The following is a 14,790-nucleotide window of genomic DNA, read 5'->3' on the forward strand; positions in this document are numbered from 1 at the left end:
CTAAGATCATGGCTTCTGGTCCCATCACTTCATGGGAAATAGATGGGCAAACAGTGGAAACAGTGACAGACTTTATTTTTGGGGGCTCCAAAATCACTGCAGATGGAGGCTGCAGCCTTGAAATTAAAACCACTTGCTCCTTGAAAGAAAAGGCATGACAAACCTAGACAGCATATTTAAAAGCAGACATTACTTTGCCAACAAAGGTCCATCTAGTCAAAGCTATGGTTTTTCCAGTAGTCATGTATGAAGGTAAGAGTTGCATTATTAAAGAAAGCTGAGTGCTGAAGAATTGATTCTTTTGAACTGTGGTGTTGGAAAAGACTCTTGAGAGTCCCTTGGACTGCAAGGAGATCAACCAGTCCATCCTAAAGGCGATCAGTCCTGAATATTCATTGTTAGGACTGATGTTGAAGCTGAAACTCCAATACTTTGGCCACTTGATGCGAAGAACTGACTCATTGGAAAAGACCCTAATGCTGGGAATGGTTGAAGGCGGAAGGAGAAGGGGATAACAGAGGATGAGATGGTTGGATGGCATCACTGACTTGATGGACATGAGTTTGAGAAAGCTCTGGGAGTTGGTGATGGACAGGGAGGCCTGGCGTGCTGCAGTCCATGGGGGTCTCAAAGAGTTGGACATGACTGAATGACTGAACTAAACTGATAACATTATACTAGAACACATGAGAATTGTCAGAATTTTCATACAATATCTAAAATTTCATACAATATCTAGATATTTCATACAATATCTAGATATCTACAATATCTAATATTTAAATAACATTCATGTATACAAGATAACCTAAGAAAGTTTATTATAATTTCTTTGACAAAGCTTCCCATAAAATTTGACATATCAAATAAACCTAATTACCATCTCCTTTTATAAGAAGAGAGAACATGTTCTTTAAGAAGTTCTAGGGGCCCCTCTGGACATTCCTAAAGTTATTTTCAGGTCAAAAAAACTTAAGTTAGAGTTTGAATTTTGGGGGGAAGTTTTTCAAAAATATCAAAAGGTTTTGGACAATTCAACAAATAGGATTACAGAAGATTACAAAACACTAAGTATCTGTTTAATCAAAATGACAAAAAGATTTCAGAAGACAAATAGAGAAGGTTACATAGCTGCAAAACAAAAAAGCCAAACCAAACCCTTAGCTCTTCTTTATAAAAAAGACAATTTTTAACTTAAAGCACCTGAAATAAATTTGATTAATGTTTTGCCAAAAGTTTTCACTTTTGTCTCGGTTCAAAGGGTTTGTTAACCTAATAAGCCACTCATTCTATACAAACTAAATAATACCAATATTTATTAGAGAGTTTTCTAGCTTACTTTCAATATGCAGTAACATTGAAGAGAGAAATAGAAATAGCAGAGGATACGTCATCAAATTGGGTTTTAACCAACATCCAGACTCAAACAGTGCTGGGAAGTCCCATGACACAGCACATCTGGAGTCCTAATTGGGAAAAGGTCCTAGGTAGCACGTCCACTCTGTGGAAGAGACTTCAAAGACTGCACTTCAGGGTTCCCGCTTATAATCCTAGGACACAAACTGATATCATCAACCTGTGAGCAAATTGCAGCTCTGAGTTCCTGTTTATCCTTTAAACTTGGAATGTTGTTAAGCCCGGGGCTTGACTGGCCACCCTGTCTTGAGGGGCTCAACAGTCTCAAGATTCGTCCCCTGTCTTACCTATGGTGCTGCAATTCTTACAGTCATAGCTGTCACTCACAGCCAGGGCAGTGTCCAGGCAGGTTAGAAGCAAGGTCATAGGTCTGCTCTGCTGTGTCTCTGAAGCCTAAACAATACTAATTTCTCTAACAATGAAATGGTCTCTGAGGAAAATGAGAGATACCAAGGGAACATTCCATGCAAAGATGGGCACAATAAAGGACAGAAATGGTATGGACCTAACAGAAGCAGAAAATATTAAGAAGAGGTGGCAAGAATACACAGAAGAACTATACAAAAAACATCTTAATGACCCAGATAACCACGATGGTGTGGTCACTGACCTAGAGCCAGACATCCTGGAGTGTGAAGTCAAGTGGGCCTTATGAACTATCACTATGAACAGAGCTAGTGCAGGTGATGGAATTCCAGCTGAGCTATTTCAAATCCTAAAAGACGATGCTGTTAAAGTGCTGCATTCAATATACCAGCAAATTTGGAAAACTCAGCAGTGGCCACAGGACTGGAAAAGGTCAGTTTTCATTCCAATCCCAAAGGCAATGCCAAAGAATGCTCAAGCTACCACACAATTGCACTCATCTCACACGCTAGCAACGTAATGCTCAAAATTCTCCAAGCCAGGCTTCAGCAATATGTGAACCATGAACTTCCAGATGTTCAAGCTGGATTTAGAAAAGGCAGAGGAACCAGAGATCAAATTGCCAACATCCGTTATGTAGAAAAAGCAAGAGAATTCCAGAAGAACATCTTCTGTTTCATTGAATATGCTGAAGCCTTTGACTGTGTGGATCACAACAAACCATGGAAAATTCTTCAAAGATGGGAATTCCAGACCACCTGACCTGCCTCCTGAGCAACCTGTGTGCAGGTCATGAAGCAACAGTTAGCACCGGACATGGCACAACAGACTGGTTCCAAATTGGGAAGGGAGTATGTCAAAGTTATATATTGTCACCTTGTTTATTTAACTTATGTGCAAAGTACATCATGTGAAATGCCAGACTAGATGAAGCACAAGCTAAAAACAAGATTGCCGGGAGAAATATCAGTGCACCTCAGTGGTGCAGATAACACCACTCTAATGGGAGAAAGCCAAGAGGAACAAAAGAGCCTCTTGATGAAGGTGAAATAGGAGAGTAAAAAGGCTGGCTTAAAACTCAACATTCAAAAAACTTAAGATCATAGCATCCGGTCCCAACACTTCATGGCAAATACATGGTAAACAATGGAAATGGTGAGAGACTTTATTTTGGGGGGCTCCAAAATCACTGCAGATGGTGACTGCAGCCATGAAATTAAAAGATGCTTGCTCCTTGGAAGAAAAACTATGACCAGTCTAGACAGGCTATTAAAAGCAGCGACAAAGGATGAAACAGAAGTGTTTAGAAAAGACACATGTAGGTGGGAAATTAGTGTGTATGATAAAAACAATTCTAGTCAATCATGTAATTTATCTTGCAAAACTCTGACATTTTAAGTTACCTCAAAAGATTTCAGTATGCCATTTTAAGTACATATATCGTAAAATATAATTGTTGCACCTAAAAACTCTTATCCCATTTTCATCTATCTGAATTATTTGTTCCCAACATTTATGTTTAAGTTACTCACAAAAACTTAATGAGTCATTAGACAAAGTCTGCCATCATCTCAAGCAAATTTTTTTTCTGACAGATTTGCAGCAGAGATAATGTGAATTTATCTGACTAGTAAACGCATGTGGGATTAAAGTATTCAGTGCTGATGACACTAAAGACGTGCCTGTTTCAGTTAGACTAACAAATTTAAACTATCACATGAACCACAAAAGCATTCGTGTGAGTTGCTCTTATATTTCTGATAATTTATTTAAGTAATATTTTTAGACCAATTAAATGGAGCTCTTTTTATAAATTAATTTTGGCAGTACCATCTGGCAGTATAAAAATAAGACATACCTGTGACATAACATACAGCCATACACAGAGATCTTTTAGCATGGTACAAAACTCAAAGGAGAATATTTAGATACAAATTGTACTTCTGACAGATAAACTAAGTTAAGCCTACCTGTTTATTTGCATGCTATAAGGACCCTCTTGGAGCTCTTTTCAGACTCATCTTGTCTTTTTAGAAATTTCTACATACCAATAAAAGAAAGCATTCCATGGTCTTTGAGATCAGGTGCCCCAAATATCAAACCTGAGTTTGAGCAAAACTACAGTTGTTTTGAAGATTTATATCCCCTTGAGGCCAAATGTTTTAAAAGGTAGGTGCTGTCTTCCTATGAAGAAATTGAGAAATTTCGGGGGGGTGGGGGTGGGGTGGGAGAGAAACAGATTATTTACATAGTATAACAGAGTAGAGAATAGAAGACTTTATCGAAAAATTTGATCTCCATAGGAATGGATGTCAGTAGCATGTAGAAGTTGGGAACAATCAAGTGTCAAGGGATAACAGTGTTATTTATTGCCCCGAGGTTCTGAGCAAACCTATCCCTCTGGCCTTGGGTTTTCTCACGGGGAAAATAGATGTGTTACAGGGAATGCGTTTATTGCTTTGAAAGATATTTATCTACTATCAAGTTCTGGAATTATTATTTCCTTTTTGGGGGAGAAAGAAATCCCAGGATGATAACTTTTCTAAAAAGTCTTGGCTGGATCATCGAAAAAGCAAGAGAGTTCCAGAAAAACATCTATTTCTGCTTTATTGACTATGCTAAGGCCTTTGTGTGGATCACAATAAACTGTGGAAAATTCTTAGAGATGGGAATACCAGACCACCTGACCTGCCTCTTGAGAAACCTATATGCAGGTCAGGAAGCAACAGTTAGAACTGGACATGGAACAACAGACTGGTTCCAAATAGGAAAAGGAGTGTGTCAAGGCTGTATATTGTCACCTTGCTTATTTAACTTATATGCAGAGTACGTCATGAGAAACGCTGGGCTGGAAGAAGCACAACTGGAATCAAGATTGCCGGGAGAAATATCAATAACCTCAGATATGCAGATGACACCACCCTTATGGCAGAAAGTGAAGAGGAACTAAAAAGCCTCTAGATGAAAGTGAAAGAGGAGAGTGAAAAAGTTGGCTTAAAGCTCAACATTCAGAAAACGAAGATCGTGGCATCTGGTCCCATCACTTCATGGGAAATAGATGGTGAAAGAGTGGAAACAGTGTCAGACTTTATTTTTCTGGGCTCCAAAAATCACTGCAGATGGTGACTGCAGCCATGAAATTAAAAGACGCTTACTCCTTGGAAGGAAAGTTATGACCAACTTAGATAGCATATGCAAAAGCAGAGACATTACTTTGCCAACAAAGATCCGTCTAGTCAAGGCTGTGGTTTTTCCTGTGGTCATGTATGGATGTGAGAGTTGGACTGTGAAGAAAGCTGAGTGCTGAAGAATTGATGCTTTTGAACTGTAGTGTTGGAGAAGACTCTTGAGAGTCCCTTGGACTGCAAGGAGATCCATTCTAAAGGAGATCCAGTCCATTCTAAAGGAGATCAGCCCTGGGATTTCTTTGGAAGGAGTGATGCTAAAGCTGAAACTCCAGTACTTTGGCCACCTCATGCAAAGAGTTGACTCATTGGAAAAGACTCTGATGCTGGGAGGGATTGGGGGCAGGAGGAGAAGGGGACGACAAAGGACGAGATGGCTGGATGGCATCACCGACTCGATGGACGTGAGTCTGAGTGAACTCTGGGAGTTGGTGATGGACAGGGAGGCCTGGCGTGCTGCAATTCATAGGGTCGCAAAGAGTTGGACACGACTGAGCGACTGAACTGACTGAACTGTGGTCCTAGTGTGATTAGATTGAATAGTTTTCTGTGATTATGGTTTCAGTGTGTCTGTCCTCTGATGCCCTCTTGCAACACCTACCATCTTACTTGGGTTTCTTTTACCTTGAACGTGGGGTATCTCTTCGCGGCTGCTCCAGCAAAGGAAATAGTGAAGGACAAGGAAGCCTGGCTTGCTGCAGTCCATGGGGTCACAAAGAGTTGGACACGACTGAGTGACTGAACAGCAACAACAGAGTCCCTGAAAGGGGAAAATTCCTAAACAAATTGCAGGTCATAGCCCAGCACAGTTCCGGTGGGAACAGCTTAATTTCAAAGGATTTGGGCCAAATGCTAAGTGCATGAGTGCTCACAGGAAGGATAAAGCCTTTAATACAGAAAGTTATCTACTGGAGGTTGTGTCAGTTTGGATTTGCTGAGGAGGCAGCCCTGGCAGCAGTAGCTGTATTTTGTGCCTAGAAATTGATTCCAACCGTCAGTCATGTTCTCTGGGAACTCTATAATTGTCCTTCTTGCTGCCCATATTAAGTTATCTTAAGTAAAATTTGCATCATTGATTTCATGCAGCCAGCTTTTCAACAACAAAAATGAAAAACTCATTTTTGGTAAATGTTCTTTCATTCTGGTATTCTTTTTGAGCCTCAAAAATTCTTTTAATACTACACACACACATGTAATTGTGAAATCAGCTGGGGGAGGGAGGAGCATAGTAATAAAACAGCTGATCTTTTCTTGATAGTTTATTGGTCTGACCTGAAAGATGAGTAGATCTTAGTTAGCTGGTGAGTTGGCAGTGATAAGCATTCCAAGAAGAGAGACCAGCTTGCATAGAAGAGTGGAACTGAAACAAGGTAAGTGGTGGGATTAATGAACAGGGTAGGTGGAGTTGACTTGTGGAAAGATTCTTTAGCCTGTCTCGTGTTGTGGATTCTCAAGCCTTGTGTGCCAAATTGTTATTGGCAAATATTATTTGTCAAGTACTGTACCAGGCATTCGGAGAAGGCAATGGCACCCCACTCCAGTACTCTTGCCTGGAAAATCCCATGGATGGAGGAGCCTGGTAGGCTGCAGTCCATGGGGTCGCTAAGAGTCAGATACGACTGAGCAACTTCACTTTCACTTTTCACTTTCATGCATTGGAGAAGGAAATGGCAACCCACTCCAGTGTTCTTACCTGGAGAATCCCAGGGACGGGAGAGCCTGGTGGGCAGCCATCTATGGGGTCACACAGAGTGGACAAGACTAAAGCGACATAGCAGCAGCAGCAGCAGCAGTACCAGGCATTGCCAATGTCCTCTTGCAGCTAAATCTAGTGGGAAGATTTGGTTAAAGGAATAGTTACAGCAAAGTTTGAGTGAAGGTTAATGAAGGATCTAAACATTGTGAGAGCAGACAGAGTATTTTGTGTAGTTGAGGGTATTAGAGGAGTTGATTTGGAGTTGCTTTGAGGAAGAAAAAACTGTAATGGGGAATCACATACTCAGAGGGTTGGAATGAATAGAACAACTGAGGGATATGAACAACTGAAAGAAGTTCATTTTGGCTGGCAGGAAAAGTATATGTGGCATACTCAGTACATACACAGTATAGTGTATGACTCAAGTAGTGAAACTTGGAAGTTAATTAAGAAAGAAAGAAAGTGAAGTTGCTCAGTCTTGTCTGACTGTTTGTGACCTCATGGACTGTAGCCTACCATGCTCCTCCCTCCATGGGATTTTCCAGGCAAGAGTACTGGAGTTGGTTGCCATTTCCTTCTCCAGAAGATCTTCCCAACCCAGGGGTCGAACCCGGGTCTCCCGTGTTGTAGGCAGACGCTTTACCGTCTGAGCCACCAGGGAAGTGAAGTGTTAATTAACGACAGCCTAAAACCAAATTCAAATGCCAAAAACGAGTCATATGCTGACAGTCTGAAACGGAATAGTTCTGATTTTTTTGTTTACTCCATGCCTTATGCTTATTTTTTTCTTGCTCAGTATGTGTTTGTGTTTACTTTCTGGATATTTCCAGCCCCTGATGAAACAGGTTACAGCTTCTGAGAGAACAGAGAGCTTAGTCTCTGTGTAGGGAAGGGAGCTTACTTGTTTGCTTTTGAAAAAGTTAGAAAACATGGAGAGAGTGAAACCTTTGATCTCGGACTTCTTCTCTTTCCCCTTTCTGATGGCATGGTTATGAGCTTGTTCAGCTGGGCTGAATCTGGTTGTGGTAGGACAGCAAAGCAACCAGCAGGATGGATTAGCAACCCTGACAGGCTACAGTCCTTGGGGTCACAAAGAGTCAGACATGACCAAGCAACTGAACTGAACTGATCCATATGATTTGTGGTAAGTTGCTCAGTCGTGTCCAACTCTCTGCAGCCCCAAGGACTGTAGCCTGTCAGGCTCCTCTGTCCGTGGGGATTCTCAAGGCAAGATACTGGAGTGGGTTGCCCTGCCATTCTCCAGAAAGTATTCATAATAGGCTCTCATCCAGTGTCAAGGATTAGACCCCTAATCTTGGAACTGGCAAACTTGAGAGGCTTAGCATTGTACTTGAGTTTCTCAGGTACTACTCTTTGCCACAAACAAGGGGATCTGAGGAGAGAAAAGAAGGGAGAGTTAGTGGAAGGAGGACAGGAGTTTGGGGGGCCAAAAAATGGAATCAATAGAGGAAAGGATCCATGAGGTTTTTATTATGAGGTTTCCATGGAAAAATGAGTATATCAAAGATGTCCAATGAGGCAAAAATATTAGTGACATAATGTTGAAATTTGGTAATGATTTAAGTGTAAAAAGGTACATCTGATGATGTCTATACTGATTGCCCTTGTTTTGGATATTGGAGTGGGGTGCCATGCTAAGTCACTTCAGTCATGTCTGACTCTTTGCAACCCTATGGACTGTAGCCCCAGCAGGCTCCTCTGTCTGTGGGATTCTCCAGACAAGAATACTGGAATGGGTTGCTGTTTCCTTCTCCAAGGGATCTTCCCGACCTCGCGTCTCTTAGATCTCCTGCATTGGCAGGCGGATTCCTTTACCACTAGCGCCACCTGGGAAGCTTCATTGGAAGTGGTGGGCGGGGAGGGGGATGTATGTGAAGACAAAACAGACAGACTCCTTACAATGAGAAAAGATATGTTGTTTATTGATTCTATTATCCCTTCATAATAATTAAAAATGCTAATGATTTTATAAGTCTTACTCCTTATTTTCTATTTTAACTATTTTTTTATTTTCCCTAAACAGAATACTGTGGAAAACATAGGCAACTTTTTTCTTTTTTTAAATAGCCATCTAAGTTCTCATCAAGTTTCTTTGGCACAGTTCTCTTACATTAAAGTCACGGTCAACGTGGAAAAGACCTCACCCCCAAATGAATTTTACATTTAATGGTCTCTTTTATATATGACTATATATGACTTATCACTCGGGGCAAAATGTGCAGAGAGCATATTCTAGGCAAAAGCCAGCTTGGTCATGTTGTGTTTGGCTCTCTCTGTGTAGGCCCCTCAGTTTTGTGAACTGATTTGGCCAGTGACCTTGAGAGCTTATTTTTCCTAGACTAGAAGCAGGCCTAAGGAACCCTGAGCCCTACAGCTTTAATCTTCTTCAAATGCCTTCCCAAGATAAAGGCAGCCCCTGGTTCCATGTCCCACACAAGCTGAGAGGCAGAGAGGGGAGCATGAGAGAGAAGGCAGTAGAGATGAAAATGACGAAAGAAGGGAAATTAGAACAAAGAAAATTCAAAGCGGCAGCAGTACCAGTGGAAATAGTTTCACTCTGTTGCCTTCTACGGAAAGCTGTAGTGCTGTGACTGAATTACTTATCTTGGCTCAAAACCAATAGTTTTGTTCTTTGGAAGAAGGACTGGGGAAAGTAGATCAGGTCATGGGTTCTCCACTTAAGTTTGCCGCTAACAGTTACTAGGTCTTAGGCTCAGTACTCCCTGGGTAAAATGCCTCTGATTCTGAGAAAGTCAGAGAACGTAACTGCCTCGCTCTAACCCTTGTGATAGAAATCGTTATATAGTTAAAATATGAAGTACACTACTAACCAAATCCTTGTAAAATGTGAATCACTAACCACAGACATTATAAGTAGGTAATGTCTTATTATCTATAACTTAACCTCATTTCTTAAAAAGTGTCAGTATTTTTATTAATGATGTGGTAAAGATTGTGTTGTATGCAAACCTGATTTGTATACCTGAAAAAAAAAAAAAAAAATCAGACCCACAGCTCTTATCCTTCTTGTGAAGAGGGGTAGGGACTCCTAAGCTGGGAATGATAGTGGAGTGGTGGTTCTGCATCAAACTGACCAGGGGCCAATGAAAGGGAGACCTTCTTCTCTGGCTGACTCTAATACCCTTAAGCACTTAGAGCTACATATTCTGGACTTGGAATTCCTAAAATCCCCACAATGAAATAAACTTTTTCTGTCTGGCAGATAGAGATCTTTTATTTAGCTTGGGAAATGATGGTTAAGTATACAGTAATCACTGGGCTTCCTGGGTGGCTCTAGGGGTAAAGAAGCCCCTGCCAGTGCAGGAGATGCTGGTTTGGTCCCTGGATGGGCAAGACTCCCTGGAGGAGGAAGTGGCAACCTACTCCAGTATTCTTGCCTGGAAAATTCCATGAACAGAGGAGCCTGGAGGGCTAATAGTCCGTGGGTCACAAAGAGTTGGACATGACTGACCATACAACAATAACAACTATAGTAATCCCTATACAGTAATAACCACATTAGGTGTCATTTAGTACCACAAATGTTAAATGTAAAAACTCTGTGCGCTAAAACCATGAGTAAGATGTGGTCCCTGCCAATAGGGAGTTTTTAAATTTACTGGAGGCAGGAGCATCATTATGAGTCGTCATAATTTACTGGAGGCAGGAGTGTCTCTAATTCTTTCTTACCTGGTTTCTGGTCATACATCAAGTTTTAAGAAATATTATTACCTTTAATGAGGACACTTCTTAGTTTTCAGAACTGCCAGAGACTGCAGATACCTATGTGGCCACCTATAGCAATATGTGTGTTCTTTATTAAATATCTTCTATGCAAAAAACAGAATACTTACAAAAATTAGTTTTGAAATGAGTGTTTTAGAAGATTGGGAGAGATTATTGGTAAAGGCAGAGACATCTCTCCATTCCACATTTGAAATGGTATCCTTTAATAAAAAAAAAGTTTAATGAGAAATGTAGCATACTTGCACATAGTTTCAAAGCATAAGAAGAGTTTAAAGAACAGCAACAACAAAAATAAGTACCTGTTTATCCATTGTCTAGGTTAGGAAATACAACACACTCATTCTGAAACCTAACTTTTTCAAAAGTATGTTAGGTTAGCTTTCTTTATGTCTACGTTTATTTTCCTTCTAGCCACTGTACTGAAACCTGATTTCAAATTTAAGACAACAGTCTTTTATAGAAGTAATTTAGGAATAATAATATCACAGTTTCATAACAAATATTTTTATTTCATCAGATACATATTTTATGTAAAATATATTCTTATCTGTTCAAAAGATTTGTGATTCTGGGCAGCTGTTTAGTTACTTGAAGTGATGCCTCAAGTTTTAAAGCTTTTTAATAAATTAATATTATGCTATAAAAATATATGTATTTATTTAGAGAAAAAGAGTAAGAACTTTGACGTCTTTCCTATTGCTTCAGAATTTGACAGTAAGTAGGTGACTCCCTAGAGGAAAGCTTCACATATAGGTAAGCTTTCATTACTTATGAAATGGAAATGTGGGCCTTGTTTCTTGTTTTCTTAGATTTGTTTTGGAAGGGGAGTGAGGCTGTATCATTTTCATTCTAATTGATTAGTGCTAATTTGGCTGTGTGGATCACAGTAAACTGTGGAAAATTATCAAAGAGATGGGAATACCAGACCACCCGACCTGCCTCTTGAGAAACCTATATGCAGGTCAGGAAGCAACAGTTAGAACTGGACATGGAACAACAGACTGGTTCCAAATAGGAAAAGGAGTACGTCAAGGCAGTAAATTGTCACCCTGTTTATTTAACTTAAATGCAGAGTACATCATGAGAAACGCTGGACTGGAAGAAGCACAACTGGAATCAAGATTGCCAGGAGAAATATCAATAACCTCAGATATGCAGATGACACCACCCTTATGGCAGAAAGTGAAGAGGAACTCAAAAGCCTCTTGATGAAAGTGAAAGTGGAGAGTGAAAAAGTTGGCTTAAAACTCAACATTCAGAAAACGAAGATCATGGCATCTGGTCCCATCACTTCATGGGAACTAGATGGGGAAACAGTGGAAACAGTGTCAGACTTTATTTTTGGGGGCTCCAAAATCACTGCTGATGGTGACTGCAGCCATGAAATTAAAAGACGCTTACTCCTTGGAAGGAAAGTTATGACCAACCTAGATAGCATATTCAAAAGCAGAGACATTAGTTTGCCAACAGAGGTCCGTCTAGTCAAGACTATGGTTTTTCCAGTGGTCATGTATGGATGTGAGAGTTGGACTGTGAAGAAAGCTGAGCGCCAAAGAATTGATGCTTTTGAACTGTGGTGTTGGAGAAGACTCTTGAGAGTCCCTTGGACTGCAAGGAGATCCAGCCAGTCCATCCTAAAGGAGATCAATCCTGGGTGTTCATTGGAAGGACTGATGCTGAAGCTGAAACTCCAGTACTTTGGCCACCTCATGCGAAGAGTTGACTCACTGGAAAAGACCCTGATGCTGGGAAGGATTGAGGGCAGGAGGAGAAGGGGACGACAGAGGATGAGATGGCTGGATGGCATCACCGACTCAATAAACATGAGTTTGGGTAAACTCTGGGAGTTGCTGATGAACAAGGAGGACTGAATATAGTTAGGTGAAGAACGGATACTCTGAAAGTATATAAGATGAGAGTTTCTTAAAGGTAGCCCCCTCTGCCAACATTTTGGCCACAAGACACTGTAGAGAAAAGCTAATCTGAGTTTACTTTTTCCTTTCCTTACTCCCCAGCAAATTAGGATGGTGCTTAATTTTTGTTCTACTTCTGCCTAAAATGTTAAAACTTGGAAAGAACGAAGGGAAGTTAAATATCATAATCCTGTGCACTGATTTAGTATCTTCAGGTCCCTTTCTGCCTATAGAAAATTCTCAGACTTCATGATAAAAGTTTACTGGTGAAGAGAGGGGAAAAAAATCAGGTCTCTAATAAAGCTTAATAAAAGGAGGAATTTTGTTCTATTTTCAATTAGAGAATTGAGTTATTTTTGCTTAGTAAATACTTCATTTCTTTGATAAAACTGAAAATTTGTTGAGGGTAAAATTTTTTTTTCCTGAAATAGCTAGTTGATAGAGGGGAGATGACTAATAAGAACTCAGTTAATTTCCACTGAACTGTTACCAATTATATCTTACCAAATGCACATGTGTTTATATACTAGGATCCCAGTCCTATGAATTTCTTGACTATAAAAACCTACATGTAGTGTGTAATTTACTTACTGGGTCTTAAGCACAGAAACTCTTCAACCCACTTTTTATTCTTAGAATGAAACTATTGTCTATTTTAAATAATCCAATAAAGAATCCTGACCTGTTTTAAAAGATTTATCTTAATTGCTAATCTAGTCGTTATGTATATTTCTCAAATTTTGTCTTCAAAAAGCAAAAAGGCTTCCAAACTCATTTTGAAATGATGTACAGTAATTTGATCTATTTCTTTATTTTTCCCACAAACATTGATCACTGAACTTGAATCTGGGGATAGTGAAAGGGGAGATGAAAAAGAAAGAACAGTGTTTGAGGTCGAGATGGATTTTTTATGCACGTGGCTGGAGTTGTGAGCTTATGTATGTTGCAGGAAAGGGTCTGCAGGAAGGGAGATGCCGTCCAGGGTCCAAGAGTAGGCTCTTGTCTAACATTTAGAAATGAATTGTTCCAGATGATAAATGTGTTGACAAAAAGTGGCTCCCAGATGAAGAGCAGCAAGGTAAGGGAACCCAGAGCTGCTCTGCCACATGGCTTGCAGTGTTGGTTTTATGATAATGGAGTTAGTTTCTGGGTTGTCTCTGGCTAATCATTCTGACTCAGGTTCCTTCCTGGTGGCCTGCGCATTGCTCAGCCAAGATGGATTCCAGTGAGAAGGATTCTGGGAGGTTGGCAGGACATATGAATTGGTGTCGCACTCCTTTTGACTTTTCCCGAGTTCTTCCTGTTGGTGGTAGCTTCCGTGTTCCCTACCAAGGTCTCCTGTTGTAAGATAACTCATGCAAGGGGTTACTGTCGACCCTGGCCAGGGTAGGTGGTTTTGGGCAGTGGTTCTCCTATGTATTTAGGCATGAGAATATAAGTTTTGTTTGCTAATTTAATTTGTTTCGAGCTCCATTGCTTGTCATTTCTCAACAACTCCTGAAATTTTTAGTGTAGATTTCCTCTGCTAGCTAAGAGAATCTTGAGAAAACTTGATATTTACATTTAGCAAATAATTTAGAAAGCCTCTAAAATCCTTTATTTTTTCATAGCTATTTCATATTTTAATTAGTAAAAATACTATATTTTTGAACTTAACCTTCCATTTCCAATAGACCTAAGTTTATCAACCTTTATCACTTTATTTCTTCTTCATGTTCATTTAGGTTCATGCTCAAGTCCTGAGAAGTCACCCTATTTTAAATCTTCTCAGTTTCTTTGAAAATGTATTTGTAGATTTGTGCTTTTAGGAGCATACAGTATAAAGGTAGCTCTGATTTTAAGGAGTAGTGTGAAACTAATGGTGGCCATTGTATTCATCCAGAGACATAGGTTTGAACTTTGTTGTAGGGGAAATAAAGGATTGGAAAAATAAAAAAGGTAGGTTGTACATGAGCTATGAAGGAGGGGAAGGAGATTGGGAGATTGGGTTTTCTACTCTGGCTTTCTCTGTGGTTGATACTATAGATAGTTAAGGGAAGGAATAAAGTAGTTACAGGTTTTAGTAGATTTAAACTGATTTTGAGAAGCCTGTGGTACATCTAGAGGTGAGGAATATGGAAGTAGATTTTTGTTTGATTTAGGAGTACACAGGCATTTCCAATGGAGATGGAAATGCAGGATTTATTGTCATAAGAATTTTAATAAAAGCTGTAGGCAAACGAATAAAAGAATTTCTACAAGGTAGTAGTAAAAGGTTCAGTTCAGTGCCGTGCAGTGCAGTCGCTCAGTCATGTCCAACTCTGCAACCCCATGAGCTGCAACACGCCAGGCCTCCCTGTCCAACACCAACTCCTGGAGTCCACCCAAACTCATATCCATTGAGTCGGTGATGCCACCCAGCCATCTCATTCTCTGTCGTTCCCTTCTCCTCCTGCCCTCAATCCCT

At 40.1% G+C, this 14,790-nt stretch overlaps 1 protein-coding gene across 2 annotated transcripts in view; it reads left to right on the top strand.

The window, feature by feature from the left end:
• ECHDC1 (ethylmalonyl-CoA decarboxylase 1) overlaps positions 1-14,790 on the top strand; it is a 58,322-nt gene that overhangs the window by 9,031 nt on the left and 34,501 nt on the right. Inside the window, exon 1 of one of the 2 annotated variants that reach the window (XM_010861751.1) lies at positions 6,002-6,337. The exons of the other annotated variant lie outside the window; for it this stretch is intronic. The gene's annotated coding sequence lies outside the window, so the exon portion shown is untranslated. Of the gene's footprint in view, positions 1-6,001; positions 6,338-14,790 lie in introns of those variants that run through there. 2 annotated transcript variants of the gene reach the window in all.

The sequence above is a fragment of the Bison bison genome, unplaced genomic scaffold (genome assembly GCF_000754665.1).
Source record: "Bison bison bison isolate TAMUID 2011002044 unplaced genomic scaffold, Bison_UMD1.0 scf7180017864473, whole genome shotgun sequence".
In the NCBI taxonomy this organism is placed as follows: Eukaryota; Metazoa; Chordata; class Mammalia; order Artiodactyla; family Bovidae; genus Bison; species Bison bison.